The following is a 19,715-nucleotide window of genomic DNA, read 5'->3' as shown; positions in this document are numbered from 1 at the left end:
TCTTTCTAATGTGCTGTTCATCCCACTGCATTCAAATATATGCTTTCTTCTTCTGATTTATTAATGTAAGAATATGAAAAGACCTACGAGGATACAAACATTTTAAACACATTTAGTTGTACTTGTGGATTCTTTTATATTGAAAAAAATGAAAATATAGTAAACAAAATACAAAATTTGATAAAAAGCAAATAATACTGTTCACCATATTAGATATTTGAAATTTGTTTTTCATTCGTCCTGATACGCCTATTTTTAAAAAATTGTTCCCTACAGGTTGGAACTTTATTACATATAATCTAGTAAGAGTATGTGAAATCACAGCTTTCAAAATGAATACATTTTTTTGTGATTGAATAAAAGATCACTGTATATAAACAATATATTCTAAGGAAAATATAAATCATCCCCTTTTAGCAGGCTTGAGGAAATAGCAATAAGCAAGCATAGTGATTTGATATAATGGATATATGCATAAGTATATTTCATAGAAAATAAAATGCACAAGAAATAGGTATACATTAGTAGTTAGATTGCACAGTTTCTCTGGAGACATAATCACAAGTGCCAAAAACTTGTATCTAAAGTCACCCTAAAAGCCACTTTTACTGCTTCAATTGACAACTGTTGATTTATGGTTCATTTAAATGCATGTGTCAATGAAAAAATGTGAATAATACTTTTGAATAGTCCCCTCGCCCACCAAAAAGCAACCTGGCCATGTTCCAATAGAAAGAAAATTGTGGTCTCTCAGAAGAGACTTTAGTGTCTTTATTATATGAAATTATACTGCTGATCATTTCTCTTAAAATGAGAGCAGACCATTGCATGAACTTTTCTACATTGGTTTCAAACACGCACACACACCATCACCACCATCACGACCACCAACAACAGCAATAAAAAACTTCTGAACAATGGCCAGTAGTGTGGACAATATACTTCTTGGTCAGCATCCCCGGACTGCCAGAGCTCCTGGACTACGGGGGAAGAAATGCTCGGTATTTAGTATGGAAGCCCAGCTGTCTGTTTCTTAGAGGAACATATGTTTGGTTTTGATTTTGGCTTAGTACGACTCAGGGGCTGGAAACACGACAGCTGAGCTAACAGCCAACACCAACATGTCTTTCAGCTGGAAAGGCTCCTGCAGAGAGCAGGTTTGGGGCTGGGAGAAGGGCTGTGAGGGTGGGTTCCTGTAATCTGTGAAGTTCATTGGCAAGTTCATCGAAGGCTGGCGGCAATGAGATGAATATGATCCTAAACAAACCTCGTGGGGAAGAGAGGTATTATAAAACATTCTTCAGGTCTTTGGTTTCTCCCATGCCCCTTTCCTCCAAGAAATCTAGGTGAACAGATGAAATTCTTAGAATAATTTTCATTTTCCTTTACTTTTATTATCCTTGCTCTTACAGCCCAGACCTGAATAGGAGATTGTAAAGGAGTGAGTAACCTCAGGAGCTGTACCGAGCCCTGGTCAACTAAGAACGCAGGCTCTACCAGAGACAGCGTGGGGCTGAATCCCGGGTTTGCCACGGTATTCAATTGAGGGGCACTTTTCGAGCACAGGGAAGGTGGTAGTAAACAAAACAGACAAAATCCCCCCATCACGAACAAGACTTAGTAGCTTTGGGACATTAACTACCCTGTAACTCAGCTTCCTCCTCTGTGGGGATTAGAAAGGTACCTATTTCTCAGGCATGTTTTAAGGTTAACTGAGTAGATTTACATAAAAAACTTAGAACAGAGTCTAGCACGTAGAAGACATTCAATAAATGTTAGCTATTACATTTAAGATCGGGTTTTCTTGCTGTTGATAACTTGTTTTATTGTGAAGTATAACACCCACGACAGATACCCAGGAGCTTCTGCACTGAGTCCTTTACTCAGGCTCTGCTTTCAGGGGAACCCAAACTTTGCCACAGCCCTTCATCGACGACCTATTTTCCACCTACCTTCTCCCATGCTGTGGCTTGCATTTCACTCGTCTCATAGGATCTCTTGATGAAAACAAGTTCTTAATTTTATTCTAGACCAATCTCTCAATCTTACGTTAAGTGTTTTTAGCATACTGGTTAGGAAATCCTTCACTACCCCAATATCGTGAAGATGTTCTTCTCTATTTTCTTCCAGAAACTTTATTTTTTAAACTCTCACATTGAAAGTTACAGCCCATCTGGAATTGATTTTGTGTATGGTGAGCAGTAAGTTTCTTATTTTTTACACATGGTATCTAATTGACTGTGGTAGGCAGAGTGATGGCCCCGCAAAGATGTCCATGTCCTAATCCCTGGAACCTGCTAACATGTTACCTCCCATGTCAAAGGGGACTTTGCAGATGTGACTTTGAGATGGGAAGATTATCTGGATTATCTGAGTGGGCCCAATCTAATCAAATGGGTCCCTAAAATAGGAGACTCTTTCCAGGCTGTGGTCAAATGGAGATATGATGAGGGAAGAGCCGTAAGAGTGATGCCACATTGCTGGCTTTGAAGATGCAGGAAGGGGCCACAGCTGATGTTGAGTAGGGAATGTGGGTAGCCTCAAGAATCTGGAAATGGCAAGCAAACAGATTATCTCCTAGAGCTTCCAGAAGAGAATGCAGCCCTGAGCTAACATCTTCCTCTTTTTTTTTGCTTGAGGAAGATTAGCCCTGAGCTAACATCCATGCCAATCTTCCTCTATTTTGTATGTGGGTTGCCACCACAGCATGGCTGACAAGTGGTGTGGGTCCACGCCTGGGATCCAAACCCACGAACCCAGGCTGCTGAAGTGGAGTGTGCCGAACTTTAAACCCTATGCCAGGGGGCCAACCCACCTGCCAATCTTTTGATTTTATCCGTGTGTTGGACTTCTGACCTAAAGAACTGTAAGATAATAAGTTTGTGTTGTTTTAAGCCCCTAAATTTGTGGTTATTTGTTATGAGAGCTACAAAAAATTAATACATTGACCCAGTGCTATTTATTAAAAAGACCATCTTTTACCCATTTATCTCCAGCTCCACTTTTCTCATAATTGTGTGTCCATCTATTCATTGTCCGTTTCTGCATTTTCTATTCTGTTCCAGTGGACTTCTTGTCCATTTTTGTGGTACACTCACACTCTTTTAACTTCTATAGCTTTTTAATATTTCTTAAATAATTTAATAATTCATTTAAATATTTCCCAGTAGAGTAAATTTTCCCCTGGTGTTCTTTAACAGTGATTGGCTATCCTTACCTCTTCACATTTCACCCTAGGTTATATAATCACTTTGCCAAATTCAAGGAAAATAACAAAAACTTATTGGGCTTTTGATTGATATTATACTTGCTCCATAAATCAACTTGTGAAGTTGATGCCTTTATAAAACTGATTTTTAAAAACCTCTTTTTGTGGTTTTTAAACCCTATTTATTTGATCTTCCCTAATTTTTCTTAATAACACTTGTAGTTTTCTATGTAAAGGCCTTGTACATCTTTTGTTAGATTTATTCTTGTGTTTAATCTTATTTTATTGCAAATGGCATATCCTAATTTTGGGGGGTTTTTTTGGCTAATGTATAAAGTTGATTTCTGTATACTATAAACATAATTTTTGTATATTGAGTTGTCCAGTATGTTTGCTGATACACTTATTAATTCTAAAACTTTATCTATAGATTCCTTTGGAATTTTACATATACAACCATATGACCTCTGAATGATGACAGTTTTAATTCTTTTCCTGTCCTTATAATTTTTATTTCATTTTTTTGCTTTATTCCGTAGCTGGAACCTCTAACACAGTGCCAAATAAAAGCGTGAGAACAGGTGTCTTGTTCTTGATATTAAAGAAAAGCTTTCAACATTTCCCCAAGAAGTACAATGTTTTTGTATGTTTTTTTTAGAACTACTTTTGATCAGATTTGGAAGTTCTCATCTATTACTAGTTTGTTAGAAGTTATTTATTTATTTAAAAAAATTTTTTATTGATGTCATAACAGTTTATAACATTATGAGATTCCAGTTGTACATTATTATTTGTCAGTCACCATATAAATGCGCCCCTTCACCCCTAGTGCCCCCCCAACCCCCTTCCCCCTGGTAACCACCAAACCATTCTCTCTGTCTGTGTGTTAGTTTATATTTCACATATGAGAGAGATCATACAGTGTTTGTCTTTCTCTGTCTGGCTTATTTCACTTAACATAATACCCTCCAGATCCATCCATGTTGTTGCAAATAGGAGTTATTTTTTTAATTACACCTTTTATTTTGAGATAATTTGTAGATTAACATGCAGTTGTAAGAAACAGCACAGAGAGATTCTGTGTACCCTTTACCCAGTTCCTTCCCATGGTGACATCTTGCAAAACCATAGTGTAATATAACAGTCAGGACCTTGACATACAACCTACCACTCTTATTCAGATTTCCCCAGTCTGACTTACATGTGTGTTTAGTTCTATACAATTTTATCTCATGTGCAGGCTCCTACATCCACCACCATAGTCAAGACACAGAACATTTCCATCACCACAAGGATTTCTCATGTTGCCCTTTTATGAGCACACCTCTTTCCCTTCCGTCCTCTCCCTGCTTACTGTCCCTAACTCCTGGTAAGGACTAATCTGTTCTCTATTTCTAAAATTTTGATTTTTAAAGACTTCATATAAGTCAAATAAAATCATACAGTATGTAATCTTTAGAGATTGGCTTTTTTTCACTCAGCATAATTCCCTGGAGATTAATCCAAGTTGTTTCATATATAAATAGTTCATCTCTTGGCGCCAGCCCAGTGGTGTAGTGGTTAAGTTTGTGCACTCCACTTCGGTGGCCTGGGTTTGAGGGTTCGGATCCCAGGCGCAGACCTACACACCACTCATCAAGCCATGCTGTGGCAGTGTCCCATATACAAAAAATAGAGGAGGATTGCCACAGATATTAGCCCAGGGGCAATCTTCCTCACCAAAATAAATAAATAGTTCATCCCTTTTTATTCTGAGTAGTTTTCCATAGTATGGCAATATCATGGATAGTACGGATATATCACATTTTGTTAAACATTCAGTCATTGAAGGACGTCTGGGTTGTTTCAGTTTTGGTTATCGTGAATAAAGCTGCCATGAACATTCATGTATAGATTTTTGTGTGAACCTAAGTTTTCATTGCTCTGGAGTAAATGTCCATGAGTGCAATTGCTGCATCATATGGTGGTTTCGTGTTTAGTTTTATGAGAAACTGCCATCCTGTTTGGCGGTACCAAAGAGGTTTTTATTCTTTTTTTTATTGTGCACAAATGTCACAGTTGATCAAATGCCTTTATCTTCACCCATTTTGGCGATCTTATGATTTTTCTCCTTTATTCTGTTACGGTGGTGAATTATGTTGGTTAATCTTTGAGTTTAAAGGAACCTTACATTCTCAACTAAATGCAGCTTGTTCAGAATGGACTATTCTTTCTATACATTTTTGGATTTAGTTTGTTAATGTTTTGCCTAGAATTTTTGCCTCTGTGTTGATTAGTGCGATTGTCTTGAAATTTTCCTTTTTCACGATGTCCTTGTAGGGTTTTGGTATCAGGGTTAGGCTGCCTCACAAAATGACTTGGGAAGTATTTCTTCTTTTTAAAACATTATCTGAATGAGTTTGAGTGAGATTGGAGTTGATGCTTCTTAATTAATTGGTAACATTCACTGCTGAAGTCTATCGGGCCTGGAGTATTTTATGGAAAGGTTTTTATTTTGGATTAAGTAAATATAGATCTATTCATATTTTCTATTCTTTTGTCAGATTTGGAAAGTTGTATTGTTTTTGCAGTTGTCAATTTCATATAAATTTTCAAATCCATTGTATAAAGGGTTCATAATTTCACAGAATCATATTTTTGTTGTTTGTAGGGTCTGTCTGTTTTTTATTCCTTTTATTGTTTATTTGTGCTTTCTCTCTTATTTTTCCTTTATCAAGCTCACCAGGGATTTATTATTTCTTTCAAAGACACAACTTTTGGCTTGGTTGCTCTTTTCTATTGAATTTTGTTTTATATTTCATCATTTTCTGTACTCATTATGATTTCCTTCCTTCTGCTTTCTTTAGGATTATGTTGCTGCTCTTCATTTACTTCTGGACAAGTATGCTTACATCATTGATTTTTCAGCCTGTTTTCTTTTCTCCTATTTGCCTCTAAGGCTAGAAATTTCACTCTAAGCACCCCTTAGAGTGCACCCCACAGATTTGGATACGTAATATTTTCATGTTCTTTCAGTTCAAACGATGTCTGATTACTATTGGAATTAATCCTTGGTCTATGGGTTACTTAAAAATGAATTGCACTCTTTTGAAACACGTGAAGACTTCCTAGTTATTGCTCATTGTTGATTTCTAGCTTCATCGCATTTGTGCTGCATTCTCTGTATGTTATCAATCATTTGAAGCTGGTTAAGAATTGCTTTCATGGCTCAGCATAAGGTCTTGCTGTCTTTTCGATTGATTTCATTATTATTATTATTTCATTTAATGCTCTGTTAGTTTGGCTGTTAAACATTTTTTGGGGGGCAGGGAAAGAGTCTCCCTGAGCTAACATCTGTTGCCAATCTGCCTCTTTTTTTTTTTTCTTTCCTGCCCCAAAACCCCAGTATCTGGTTGTATATCCTAGTTGTAAGTTGTTCTAGCTCTTCTATGTGAGCTGCCGCCAGAGCATGGCAACTGACAGACAGGTGGTGTGGTTCTGCTGCCGGGAAGCGAACGTGGGCTGCTGAAGGGGTGAGCACAGAACTTTAACCACTAGGCCATCAGGGTTGGCTCTAAACGTTTTAAAAATTATTTTAATGGTTATCTTACAGACTGACATCAGCAACAAAGTCTAATATTATTTGTTACATTTACTATCTTCCTAGAAAATACAAGTATATTAAAACACTCTATATCCATAAACAGCTCTTTAAAACCCGCTTACCTGCTACTGTTTTCATTATTTTAATTCTATATATATGATCCACAGATATTATTATTGTCTTATAGGGTCAATATTTTTTATGTTTACTTGTATGTTTATTCTTTTCAATGTTTTTCATTCCTTTCTGCTTGTCCAAGTTTTCACATAGAATCATTTTCTTCTATGTGAAGAAGTTTCAGTTTTCATTTGTCTGAACATGCCTTTATTTTGCTGTGGCCAACATACACCCTAGAGAGACCCCTGATGAGTCATTCCCTTGCATAAAGCCATCCCTTTGAAAGCAAGTGGAACTTGTGACTCTCTTCTAACCAACAGAACATGGAAAAGTTGATGGGATGTCACTTACTTGGATAGATTATATTAGACAGCAAAGGTGAGGAATTTTGCAAAAGTAGTTGAAGTCCCTATTTAGTTGACTTTAAGTTCATCAAAAACGAGATTGTTCTGGCTGGGCCTGACCTAATCACATGAGCCCTTTAAAAAAGAGTCTAAAGGGCCAGCCTCAGTGGCCTAGTGGTTGGGTTTTGTGCACTCTGCTTTGGCAGCCTGGGTTTGCTTCCCGGGCACAGACCTACACTATTCGTCAGTGGCCATGCTGTGTTGGCGGCTCACATGCAAAAAATAGAGGAAGATTAGTGACAGATGTTAGCTCAGGGCAAATCTTCCTTAGCAAAAAGAGGAGGATTGGCAACAGATGTTAGCTTGGGGTAAATCTTCCTCAGCAAAAAAACAGAAAAAAAATAAAAAAGAGTCTAGAGGTCAGAGACTTGAGGCAGCAAAATCTCTCTGTAGCTAACTTTGAAGAAGCAAGCTGCTGTGACTTCTGTAGCTGCTGGGAAATTAATTCTGCTGACAACCTGAGGGAACGTAAAAATGGATCCTTCCCTAGATGAGCCTTCAGAAGAGAAGATAGCCCAAGGACTACTTGATTTCAGTCTTGTGAAACCTGGATCAGAGAGGCCAGCTAAGCTGTGCCCAGACTTCTGACCTAAGGAAACTGTGATGTGATAAATGGCGTTGTTGTAAGCCATTAACTTTGTAGTAATCTGTTACATAGCAATGGAAAACTAATCCATTCTCCTTCATACTTGAAGGATATTTTACTGGATGTAGAATTCTAGATTGGCAATATTTGTTTTTCAGAACCCAAAGATCATTCCGATGTGTTCTGGGTGCCATTATTTCTATTACTAAGTCAGTTTCCAGTTGAATTGTTGATATTTTGAAGGTAATCTCACTTCTTGCTGTTTCATTTTCATCAATTTACTATGATCTGCCTAGATTTTTTTTTAATTTACCCTGCATAGGATTCATAGGGCTTTTGAATTCTTCTTAAGTGGATTTACATTTGTCTGAGAAGTGTCTAGAACAACTAGCAATGCAAGATCACTTTGATATAATATCAGGGATTGAGACATTATAAAACTAGGCTAAGTCTTAATCTCCATACTTTTATGGTTCAGCCTTTGTGAACCCACGGTATTGGGGGATTTATCGGGACCACTCTCCCTTCCTTTGGTTAGCCCTGTCTCCAGCTTTTGTCCTGCATCCAGACGAGTATCAGAAGCTCTGCTCAACTTCTTGCTCATCTCTTCCACAGCTGGCAGGTACCCTTAGGACAAAAGTGACCAGGTGGCAGGTTCATCTCTGTGGTTCCACTCTTATGCTTTTCCTTCTTTTCCTCAACCTTGGCCCTGAGGATCTTCACTGCCTGGTTAGCTCTATAATATCTACAAGTAGATTTTAAAAAATAGTTGGTCTAGATTTTCTAATTGTTCTCTGAGGGAGCAATTAGTTCACATTATTCTGCCTGCCATTACCAGAAGTTGAGAGTTCACTCTGGACTTTAAGAGACATATCCCTCTGTACCTGTCTTTCAACTTACCGTGGTCCCTTTTGTAGGCTACTAGTTCTTAAATCAGTTCCCAGAAAGCACTATAGATCCTTAGATGTTTCAGCAAACATTTAATCAATGTTAATCTAATTTTAACAAAGAATTCATCGGTCACTTATAATATGCATCATCTAGGCCAGGCCTTTTTGGAAATAAAAGAAGTATAAAACTAGTTTCATGCTATTAGGTGAGTAAGAAACAAGAAACAGTAAAAAAATAAATTCTATACAATGAGATATTACTTTGTCCAACTAGGATGGCTGTAATCAAAAAGACAGATAATAATAAGTGTTGGCAAGGATGTGGAGAAATTGGCACCTTCATATGTTGCTGGTGGGAATGGTACGGCTGCTTTGCGAAACAGTATGGCACCTCCTCAAAAGGTTAACATAGGGTTACCATATGATCCAGCAATCCTACTCTATTAGGTATATATCTAAGAGAAATGAAAATATATGTCATTAAAATAACTTGTAAGTGGATGTTCAAAGGAACATTACTCATAACAGCCTAACAGTGGAAACAACCGAATGTCCATCAACTGATGAATGGATAAATAAAATGTGGCATATCTATGCAATGGAATATTATTCAGTAATAAAAAAGAATGAAGTACTGATACATACTACAACATGAATGAATCTTGAAAATATTATGCTGAGTGAAAGAAACCAGACACAAAAGACCATATATTGTATGATTCCATTTATATGAAATGTTCAGAATAGGAAAATATTTAGAAACAGAAATTAGATTAGTGGTTGCCTAGGTCTGAGGGGGTTGAGGGGAACAAGGAGTTACTATAATGGGAACAGGGTTTCTTTTTAGGATAATGAAAATGTTCTAAAATTGATTATAATGATAGCTGCACAACTCTGTGAATACACTAAAACTAAGAACTAATGAACTGTACACTTTAAACGAGTGAATTATAGAGTATGTGAATTATATCTCAATAAAGCTTCTATATATAAAAAACACAAATAAGTTATAAACTGTGTTATTGACTCTAAATACAAAAGGAGTTCAAAAAGTACGAGACCAGTGTTGATAAAAGAAAACAAGCTAAAATCCATGCTGTTTTCAAAAATCTCTTTTCTGTTGGTGAAAATGACTTGCTTTTCATTTCATGCTTTTGGAGGCAAGATGATTTGGATGCTTTCAGGTTTTAACATTGAATCATTTGTTTATAAGATTTTAAATGTCATTTGAAAATGCCCAGGAACAGACTCCCAAGAGAAGGTTAAATTTCAAGGATAGGTATTTGCTTTAAATTTTGCTAAGGGAATTTTAGCCAAATGACTCCTTGATACTTCTCTGACCAGAAGTTGGCTGATAAACATTGATAGGGTTATTGACTGCTTCTGTGGTAGAATTTTAAAATAAGTAATGGGACTAGACAATGAGTAAAAAAATATTAGAATGTGAGTGGAATAAATGCTCATTTCCTAGGTTTACTCTCAGTATTCTGATTTTCTCATACGTAAAATATTTGGTTAAGTCTTTACGGTCAGTTTTTCTCTACATAAGCTTTACAGAGAATTAATTCACTGAGAATATTTTCACGTAGGCAAACTCAACTTTGCCTTTTCAAATATGATATGAAAATGAAGGGACTAAAAAGAAACGTACACTGACAGATGTTTAGAGTGCATTCAGCGTCACAGTACCAAAGTCAGCAAGGCTCACACATGAAAACACTGTAAGTGCATTCAGTATCCCTGTGCCCAGATCGTGAAGGGTCACAAAGGAAGACATTATAAGTGCATTAACTATGGCTGTGCTTAGGCCATCAAGGCTTACACAGGAAGAAAGTGTAAGTGCATTCAGTATTGTTGTACCTACATGATCAAGGCTCACATAGGAAGATGTTATAAGTGCATTCAGTAAGCCACAGAGTAGGATGCCAGGACATATAGGAAGACATTATAAGTGCATTCAGTACCACTGTGCGTAGATCATCAAGGCTCACAAAAGAAGACTTTATACGTGCATTAAGTATGGTTGTTTGTGAATCACCAAGAATGACATAGGAAGATATTATGAGTGTATTCAGTGTCCTTGTGCCTAGATCATCAAGCTCATGAAAAGAAACATTATATGTGCATTAAGTATAACTGTGCCTGTATCATGAAGGCTCACATAGGAAGACAGGAAAAGTGTATTCAGTATCACTGTGGGTAGATCATCAAGGCTTTCAAAGGAAGATAGTATAAGTGCATTCAATATCACTATTAGTAGATCATCAGGGCTCGCATAGGAAGACATTATAAGGGCATTCATCATTGACTGAAGATCTTTACGGCTTATAAAAGAAGAGATTATCAGTGCATTCAGAATGGCTGTGCCTAGATCATCAAGGGTCATATAGGAATACAGTATAAGTGAAATCAGTGTTCTCTGATTATATCATCAAGGCTGATAGAGAGGACAGGAAAAGTACAATTAGTATCTCTGTGCCTAGATCTTAAAGATGCACATGGGCAGAGAGTATAAACGCATTCGGTGTCACTGTCTGTAGCTCATCAGCGTGCCTATAGGAAGATATTATAAGTGCATTCAGTATAGTTGAGATTATATCATAAGTGCTCCCATGGGATGAAATTATAAGTTCTTTCACTATGCCTGTGTGTATATCATCAAATCTCACATAGGAGATCAGAAGAGTGCATTCAGTATCACTGTGGCTAGATCCTGAAGAAGTACATGAGAAGACAGTATAACTGCATTGAGTATGTCTGTCCCTAGATCATCAAGGCTCAGATAGGAAGACATTATAAGAGAATTCAGTATCGCTGTGCGGAGATCACCAAGGTCCACATGAGAAGACAGTATACGTGCATTCACTATTGCTGGGCCTACATCATCAAGGCTCACACATAAAAACGATAGGAGCGCATTCTACATGGCTGTGCATAGATTACCAAGGCTCATGTTGGAAGACGTTGTAAGTGTGTCACATATCAGAGTGTCTCGGTTGTCAAGATCCACAAAGGAAGAGATTATAAGTGCATTCAGTATGCCTATGCTATCTCACCAGGGCTCACAAATGAAGACCATATAAGTCCATTCTGTATGATTCACCTGCAACATCAAGGCTCGCTCATGATGATTACACAAGTCCATACAATTATGGCTCTTCGAGATCATCAAGGCTCACATAGGAAGGAATTATGAGAGCATTCAGTAGCACTCACCTAGCTTAGTAGGCTCACAAAACAAGAGATTATGAGTACACTTAGTATCGCTGTTCAGAGATCATCAAGTCTCACACAGGAAGACACTCTAGCTGCTTTCTTTTCGTTTTTTTTAATTGTGGTAACGTTGGTATATAACATTGAATAAATTTCCGGTGTACATCATTATCCTTGTATTTTTGCATAGATTAATTCATGTTCACCATCCAAATACTAATTACAATCCATCACCACACACATGTGCCTAATCATCCCTTTTGCCCTCCTCCCTCCCCTCTTCCCCCCTGGTAACTGCCAATCCAATCTCTGTCTCTATGTGTTTGTTTTTTGTTGTTTTCATCTTCTACTGATGAGTGAGATCATATGGTATTTGACCTTCTCCCGCCGACTTATTCCGCTTAACACAATACCCTCAGTGTGCGTCAATGTTGTCACAAATGGCTGGATTTCGTTGTTTCTTATGGCTGAGTAGTATTCCATTGTGTATATATACCACATCTTCTTTATCTATTCATTCCTTGATGGGCACTTCGATTGCTTCCAAGTCTTGGCTATTGTGAAGAATGCTGCAGTGAACACAGGGGTGCATGTATCTTTTCGCATGCGTGTTTTCCTGTTCTGTGGATAAATACCCAGCAATGGAATAGCTGCAATGTGTGCTTTCAATATCACTGTTCACAGTTCATCAAGGCTGGCATTGGAAGACATTATAAGTTAATTCAGCATGGTTGTTATTACAACCTCAAGGCTCACGTAGGAAGACATTACAGTTGCTTTGAATATCGCTGTTGAGGTCACAAAGCCAACATTGGAGGACATGATAAGTGCATTCAGTTTGGCTGGGATTAGACCATCAAGGCTCATATTGGAAGATATAATAAGTGCATTCAGTGTGACTATGCGTAGAACATGTAGGCTCACATAGGAAAACAGTATAAGTGCCTTCATATCTCTGTGCCTAGATCGAGGGGCTCACATCAGAAGACAGTGTAAGTGCACTCACTAGGCCTGTGCCAAGATTATCAGGTCTCATGTTGGAAGAGTGTTAAATGTCTTCAGGATGACTGTTCATAGATCCTCTAGGCTGACCTAGGAAGACAGTATAAGTGCCTTCATAACTCCGTGCCTAGATCGAGGGGCTCACATCAGAAGACAATATAAGAGCACTCACTAGGCCTCTGCCATGACTATCAGGTCTCACACAGGAAGAGTGTTAAGGGCTTTCAGGATGGCTGTTCATAGATCATCAAGGCTCACGTAGGAAGACAGTGTGGGTGTCTTTAGTATCACTGTGCCCAGATCATCAAGACTCACCTAGGAAGACATTTTATGTGCATTCACTATCACTGTTCATAGGTCAGCAGGGCTCCCAAACGAAGATACTATGAGTGTACTCTGTATGGCTGTGCAAAGATCATCAAGACCCACACTGGAAGACGTTATAAGTGCCCTCAAAATGGCTGTGCTTAGATTTTCAAGGCTCACATAGGAAGACATTGTAAGTACATTCAGTATGGCTGTTGGTAGATCATCAATCATCACAGAGGAAGACAGTATATCTTCATTCATTATGGCTGTGCTTTCAGCATCACTGTTCACACAGGAAGATAGCATAAATTCATTAGGTATCAGAGTGCCTAGATTATCAAGTCTCGCACATGAAGCCTCTATAAGTGCATCAGTACGGTTCACGTACATCGTCGAGTCTCACTTAGTAAGGTATGCTTGCATTCAGTGTCTCAAGAATTATGCCTCTGCAAATCAGAAGCGTCATACACACTAAGTGCGCGGTTATCCCCACCAGTATCCATGGCTGACATAAGGCATTTTGACACCGTTCATTGCTGAGTGTGATGTGGCTTAAACTGGTTAGTTCTGTTTGGCCCTGAACAACAAGAAATCTCCTTGTCATCTGGTTAGTTGTATTTTTGTGACCTCTAGATCAGTTGGCACTATGTAGAAATTATTAAGCCAATCAGTCAGTGGGGCAAAAAGTTTATCCGAAGTATGACAAGAACTTGTACAGATTGCTCAAACCTACTTTCTGCTACCCGTTTTTTCTATTCACTTGGAAGAAAACTAGATATCCAGAAAAAACTTAAATTGAACCTGCAGTGAATTTGAAGGTCTGCGTAGCTTTCATCTCTTCCTCCATTTGGCCATGGTCCTCATCCTCAAAGAGTTTTTATCTAGAAAGAGGAAAAAATAGTAAACAATTAACTATCATGCCAGGTATAGTATGAAAAACTTCTGTGAGAGTGTTTATGGTTTCAGAAGAGAGCTCCCTTCTAGTTGAGATGATCAGGAAAGGCTGTCTTCCTGGGATTTTTTTTTTTTTTTAAATCTGGTTTCAGTTATTCTAACCCCTCATACACCGAATTTATCATCTTGCTGTTTATTTTCTATTTCTCCCATCTGTACTGGTTCCTCTGTTTCTCCTTTGTTCCCTTCTTTTCAATTCATCAAAATTTTTCAGTATTCTATATTAATTTTTCTACTGTATTTTTAGCTGTACCTCTTTGTTTTTTAAGTGGTATTCTAGTGATCACATTGTTCGTCCTTCAATTATCACGGTCTACTTAGAGTTAACATTGTAATGCTTTACGTCAAGTTAAGAACATTACACCAGTATAATCCCATATATCTCCTCCCTTATCCTTTGTGCTATTGTTTTCATACATTTTATATATACATATGTTAAAAACCAATAATACAATCTTATTATATTTTCTTTAAGCAGTCAGGTGTATTTTTTTAAAAAAATTAAGGAAAGAAAAAGTAGTCTTTCATAGTCTAATAGTGATTAATTCTTTTAGCTTTCATTTATCTGAACAATGTCTTTATTTCACCCTCATTTTTGAGGAATGTTTTCACTGGATATAGAATTCTGAGCTGACAGATTTTTTTTTTTCTTTCAGGGTTCTAACTACGTAATTCCATTGTCTTCTGGTCCCATTAGAGTCAGCCATTATCTGCATTATTTTCCCTTCTGTATGAAATGTGTCCTTTATCTCTGGTTTCTTTCAAGATTTTCTCTTTATCTTTGCTGGCCATCAGTTTGACTGTAATGTTCCAAGGTGTGATTTTCTTTGCATTTATCCTACTTGGTATTTGCTCAGCCTCTCATATTTGTGAACTGATGTTTTTTGCCAAATTTGGGAAATTTGGGCCATTATTTCCTCAAATATTTTTTCTGCACCATTTCCTCTCTCTCTCCCTCTCTCTCTTGCCGTGATCACAAAGATATATAGATCTCTTAGTGTTGTCCCACAGGTCATCGAGGCTCTGCCCATTCTTACTGCACTCATTTTTTTTGTCTCTGTTATTCAGGTTGGATAATTTCTATTGATTTGTCTTCAGGTTCAGTAATCCTTTCTTCTAAAATCTTTAATTTGTTGTTAAGCCCATCCATTGAATTTTTTATTTCAGATATTGAACTTTTCAGTTCTAGAATTTCCACTTAAATAGCATGGGTTAGTTTCAGCTGGTTTGGGTTGACCATATGCTTATCTCCAGAGATGCGTCCCTTGGCCAATGCTATAAGATGTACTAACAAGAGATAAAAGATGTTCTCCAACCACCTAGAGATGAAAGAGTCATGAGAAACATACACCTCTGCTGTGACTGTCCAAGGGAAAGCAGTTCTAAAAGTTTTTGTAACTAAAGGCAAATTACATTATTGAATTTGGGTATCTGATTTATTCTCCACTTTGATTCTTAATATCGTCAGTTCACTTCCACATTAATGAGAGTCGATCATTATTATTCCAGCATAAAAAGAAAAGGAGGAGAAAGGGAAGAAATACAAAATAACATAGCCAAGAAATTAGACTGGATTCTAAAAGAAAAGATGAGAAGATACCTAAAGAGAAATTTAACCTCTTTCAAATTCTTATTAATTTGACCTTGGTCTATCAGATATCCATGCCAGGGAAGAAACTAATAGTTTTAAAATAATGGCTATGTGCCGGGCACTGTGCTAAACAGCTAACATATCTTATTTCCTTTTATTCTTATAAACACACTGAGAAATCTTTCTTATTATCTCTACTTTACAGGTGAGGAACAGAGGTTCAGCGAGGTGAGTTAAGAATAGAAGTTGCGGAACACAATAATGAACTATCAGGTGGTTAACATTTCCTGGACCAGGTAAGTTTTGAGCTTGATTTTGCACGCAGAATGTTAAGTAAGAAAGGTGGGAACTGGGTCATATTTCTCCTGTGAATCATCAGGAAATTGCCATGTTGTCGTCTGTCTAAACTATTGATCTGCACCGACGAGGTCTAGAGGGAAAAGTGCCTGTGTGTTGAACGTGTAAAGACCTGTAATGGGTGTTTGCTAACGCCAGGGATGATGCTGACCAATGACTGGTGGAGCCGAAGATCTCCACCACAATGCGGGACTGTAATTAAAAGCTAGCTTTGATTCTCTCTAGACAGATAAGCAGCTACGCTGAACAGATTCCCGGCCAGAGATTTCAGTTTCAAAGTTTGCCTCCCTTTCTACTGGAAATCCTTCTCCGGATCTAAGTTAAACCTTCTCACCCCTCGCACATTCCAACTTGTCTTGATCTTCTTGACTCATTGATCCAACTCCAAAGAGACCATTAAAAAAAATCCTTTGCAGGGGCCTGCCCAGTGACGCAAGTGGTTAAGTGCTCGCGCTCTGCTGCGTGCGGCGGCCCGGGGTTCGCTGGTTCGGATCCTGGGCGCACACCGATGCACTGCTTGGCAAGCCATGCTGTGGCCGCGTCCCATATAAAGTGGAGGAAGATGGGCATGGGTGTTAGCCCAGGGCCAGTCTTCCTCAGCAAAAAAGAGGAGGATTGGCAGATGTTAGCACAGGGCTGATCTCCTCACACACACACACACACACACACACACACACACAAAATCCTTTCCAAACTCTATTCTCTACCGTAAATTCCAACCGTAACGTTCAGTTTTATTTCCTTGCATCCCCCTATTGCTTTTACACTTTACTGAAATAATTATGAACTCTCTGGGACTCATTTTTCTTCTCTGTAAAATGGAAGAATTGGTTTAATCATGACTTTCAGACTTTGCCCCTCTAGGTCCCAGGGATTCAAAGAATTAATTCACACGATAGGGTGTTGGAGGCGTGACAAACAGAGGGGTAGTGCCCAGTCAGAAACCCCTTCAGTAGAAGCCGCTCTGCCTTCTGTTCATATGTTAATTGAACTTCTTCACAGGACTTCATTTGAAGGGATCTGATACTAAAATAAATTTGAACACCATTGGATAAGGTTCTTTCTATCTCTAAGTAGTCTAAGATAATATCTTATGATTCTGCAATCTTAACCACAGAGGGAAGAGCTCTTTTATCTATCTACATTTTGCATGTTTTCAGAGACTTAGAGACAGATATGTGTCTAAGAGACTCAGAGACTATGTAAAAATGTGGATGATCTCTAAGGCTTGGCTGAGTGCACAAGTAGGAACCGACCCTGGCAGAGGGCCCCCAGGGACGAATTCCTTTCTCATTAAATCATTCATTGTCACTCCTCAGGTACTAGAGAAGAGACTCATAGCTACTTTTCTGGCACTGTTGACCCTGCTAATGTGATGTTAGCAGAACATTGCTGGTGAATTCTAAGTACAGCAAAGGAGGAGGGTGTGACCTTAGTTCTCCCTTCCTCCTCCACCCCTTCCGGGCCCCCTGACAGCTCCTCCCATTCTGGCTGGGGACACGATAGAGCAGAACTGAAGTTTATCTCCATATCTCTTAGGTCAGACACTTCAAAACACCACAGTTCCTGGAAATCTACCCGAACATCTACAGGACCACCAGGCAAGATGAAGAACGGCCCCCTTAGCAGATTCTGGAGCTGTGGAGAGCAGTCCAGTTTCCCCTGGTGACTGCAGAGCTCACAAGAGTCTTCTTTGGAGGAGCTGCTGCCTCAAAACCTGGGGAGGATGCCTGCTGGGTACTGCATACTCTATAGAGTGTATAAATCATAGGGGGGCGGGGCGGAGTGTTTCATTATAAACTCGGCTCTATTTTGAGCTCCTCAGAAGAAAGGATTAATAAGCTTCAAATTGTTATTATTAGAGTCACTAACGTGAATAACCCTAATGCTTTCTGAAGGCCATTCCTTAGGATGAAAAGGAGCAGCATTACATCTCCCCTATCCATCTGCCTCCAGCCTCATCCCTCACGCTCCATCCCCCACTCTGCCTGCAGAGTGATCTGTCTGAAATGCAGCTCTGATCATGCCATCTTCCTCCTCAGTGCCTTAGAGGGATTCCCACTGTCTTCTGAACGAAGTACAAGTGCTCTGGCAGGACACACAAAGGATAGCTTCACCTTGCCCCGCTCTCCACCCTGTGCCTTCGGTTCCTGTCAGCCCATTATCACTCCTGCTGACAGTCAGAACCTGAAGTCTTAGCCTGGCTGGGGAGAATATCGAGAGTATCTTTTTTTTTCTTTTTAAAATATAGTCCTGTGTTTCTCAAGGGTCGTTCTCAAGTCTCCCTGCAACAAAATCCATGAACATCTTTATTTAAAATAATAATTGTAATAACAGAGTAAACATTTGTTGCCAGGCACGAGGTTGGGTGTTCTAGGTTAACTCACTTAATCATTACCACAACCCTAGGAAGGAGGTGCTAATTCCAACTTCATCCGATGGATGAGGAAACCGAGGCACAGAGAGGTTAAATAATTGTCCAAGTTCACAAGTGGTTTCACACTTGGCAGTCAGCCATCCTCTGAACCTGCTCCCATAGAGCCTCTCATTAAAATGAGATTCACAGGGGCTGGCCTGGTGGTGCAGCAGTTAAGTGCGCACATTCCGCTTTGGCAGCCCGGGATTCACAGGTTCGGATCCCAGGCGCACACTGACGCACTGCTTGTCATGCCATGCTGTGGCAACGTCCCATATAAAGTAGAGGAAGATGGGCATGGATGTTAGCCCAGGACCAATCCTCCTCAGCAAAAAAGAGGAGGATTGTCGTCCAATGTTAGCTCAGGGCTGATCATCCTCACAAAAAAAAAAAAAATGAGATTCACAGGCCCCTCCACAGCCTAGGGTATACATTTAAACAAGGTTCCTCTGTACACCGGTTTGAAAATCATTATTGAAATTTTGATCAAATAGAAAATAGTAGAAGGTGAGTGCCCTCTAGTGTATGCACATGAGTGTCACACATTTGTTGGTGGTGATGAAGCAGATCTTTTATCTGTTGCTTACAAAAGAGCCAAATTTCACGATGTATTAGAGCTGTATTAGGATAAATTATTTCCACGTCAATAACTTAACTAATACTACATTAAATTGATTTTTGTCACAAAAAGAATTATATAAATATTGCCAGATAATTCTCTCTCTCATCAGACCTCAGCAGCTCCAGCAAATTCTATTTAAATGTTGGAAGCCTCCACCCAGACATGTCTGGTCACTAGGAACAGAGGCTCATAGCCTTAGTGCACAGTAACCACTAATGCAAAACAGTAAACCCACTCTGTGCCAGTGTCATCCCATCTGCAGTAACTTCGTTACATCATTAGTTGTCCTCAGAGGGCCTGCTCAATGTATTCCTGCAGAAGGGGATTAGACTTGGGCCTTCTGTTTTTCTCTTGTCCTCTTTAAATTAGAGTCGGAAGGGAGGAGAATCCGTTAACTGTTTAGTGTGATGTATACAAATCCCCTGTATTATTACGTTAGGTTATTGTTTATTCCCAAATGGGA

At 38.8% G+C, this 19,715-nt stretch overlaps 1 long non-coding RNA gene across 1 annotated transcript in view; it reads left to right on the top strand.

The window, feature by feature from the left end:
- Positions 1-19,715, top strand: part of LOC147915102 (uncharacterized) — a 51,445-nt gene that overhangs the window by 26,928 nt on the left and 4,802 nt on the right. The window contains exons 2-3 of the long non-coding RNA XR_015554409.1: positions 16,063-16,153; positions 17,754-17,951. This is a non-coding gene — a long non-coding RNA (uncharacterized LOC147915102). The remainder of the gene's footprint in view (positions 1-16,062; positions 16,154-17,753; positions 17,952-19,715) is intronic.

Source organism: Ceratotherium simum, chromosome 15, assembly GCF_057802395.1.
Source record: "Ceratotherium simum simum isolate JZ-2026a chromosome 15, ASM5780239v1, whole genome shotgun sequence".
Taxonomy (NCBI): domain Eukaryota; kingdom Metazoa; phylum Chordata; class Mammalia; order Perissodactyla; family Rhinocerotidae; genus Ceratotherium; species Ceratotherium simum.
Note: the sequence above shows the minus strand (reverse complement) of the source record. Positions and strands in the feature narration are given on the sequence as shown.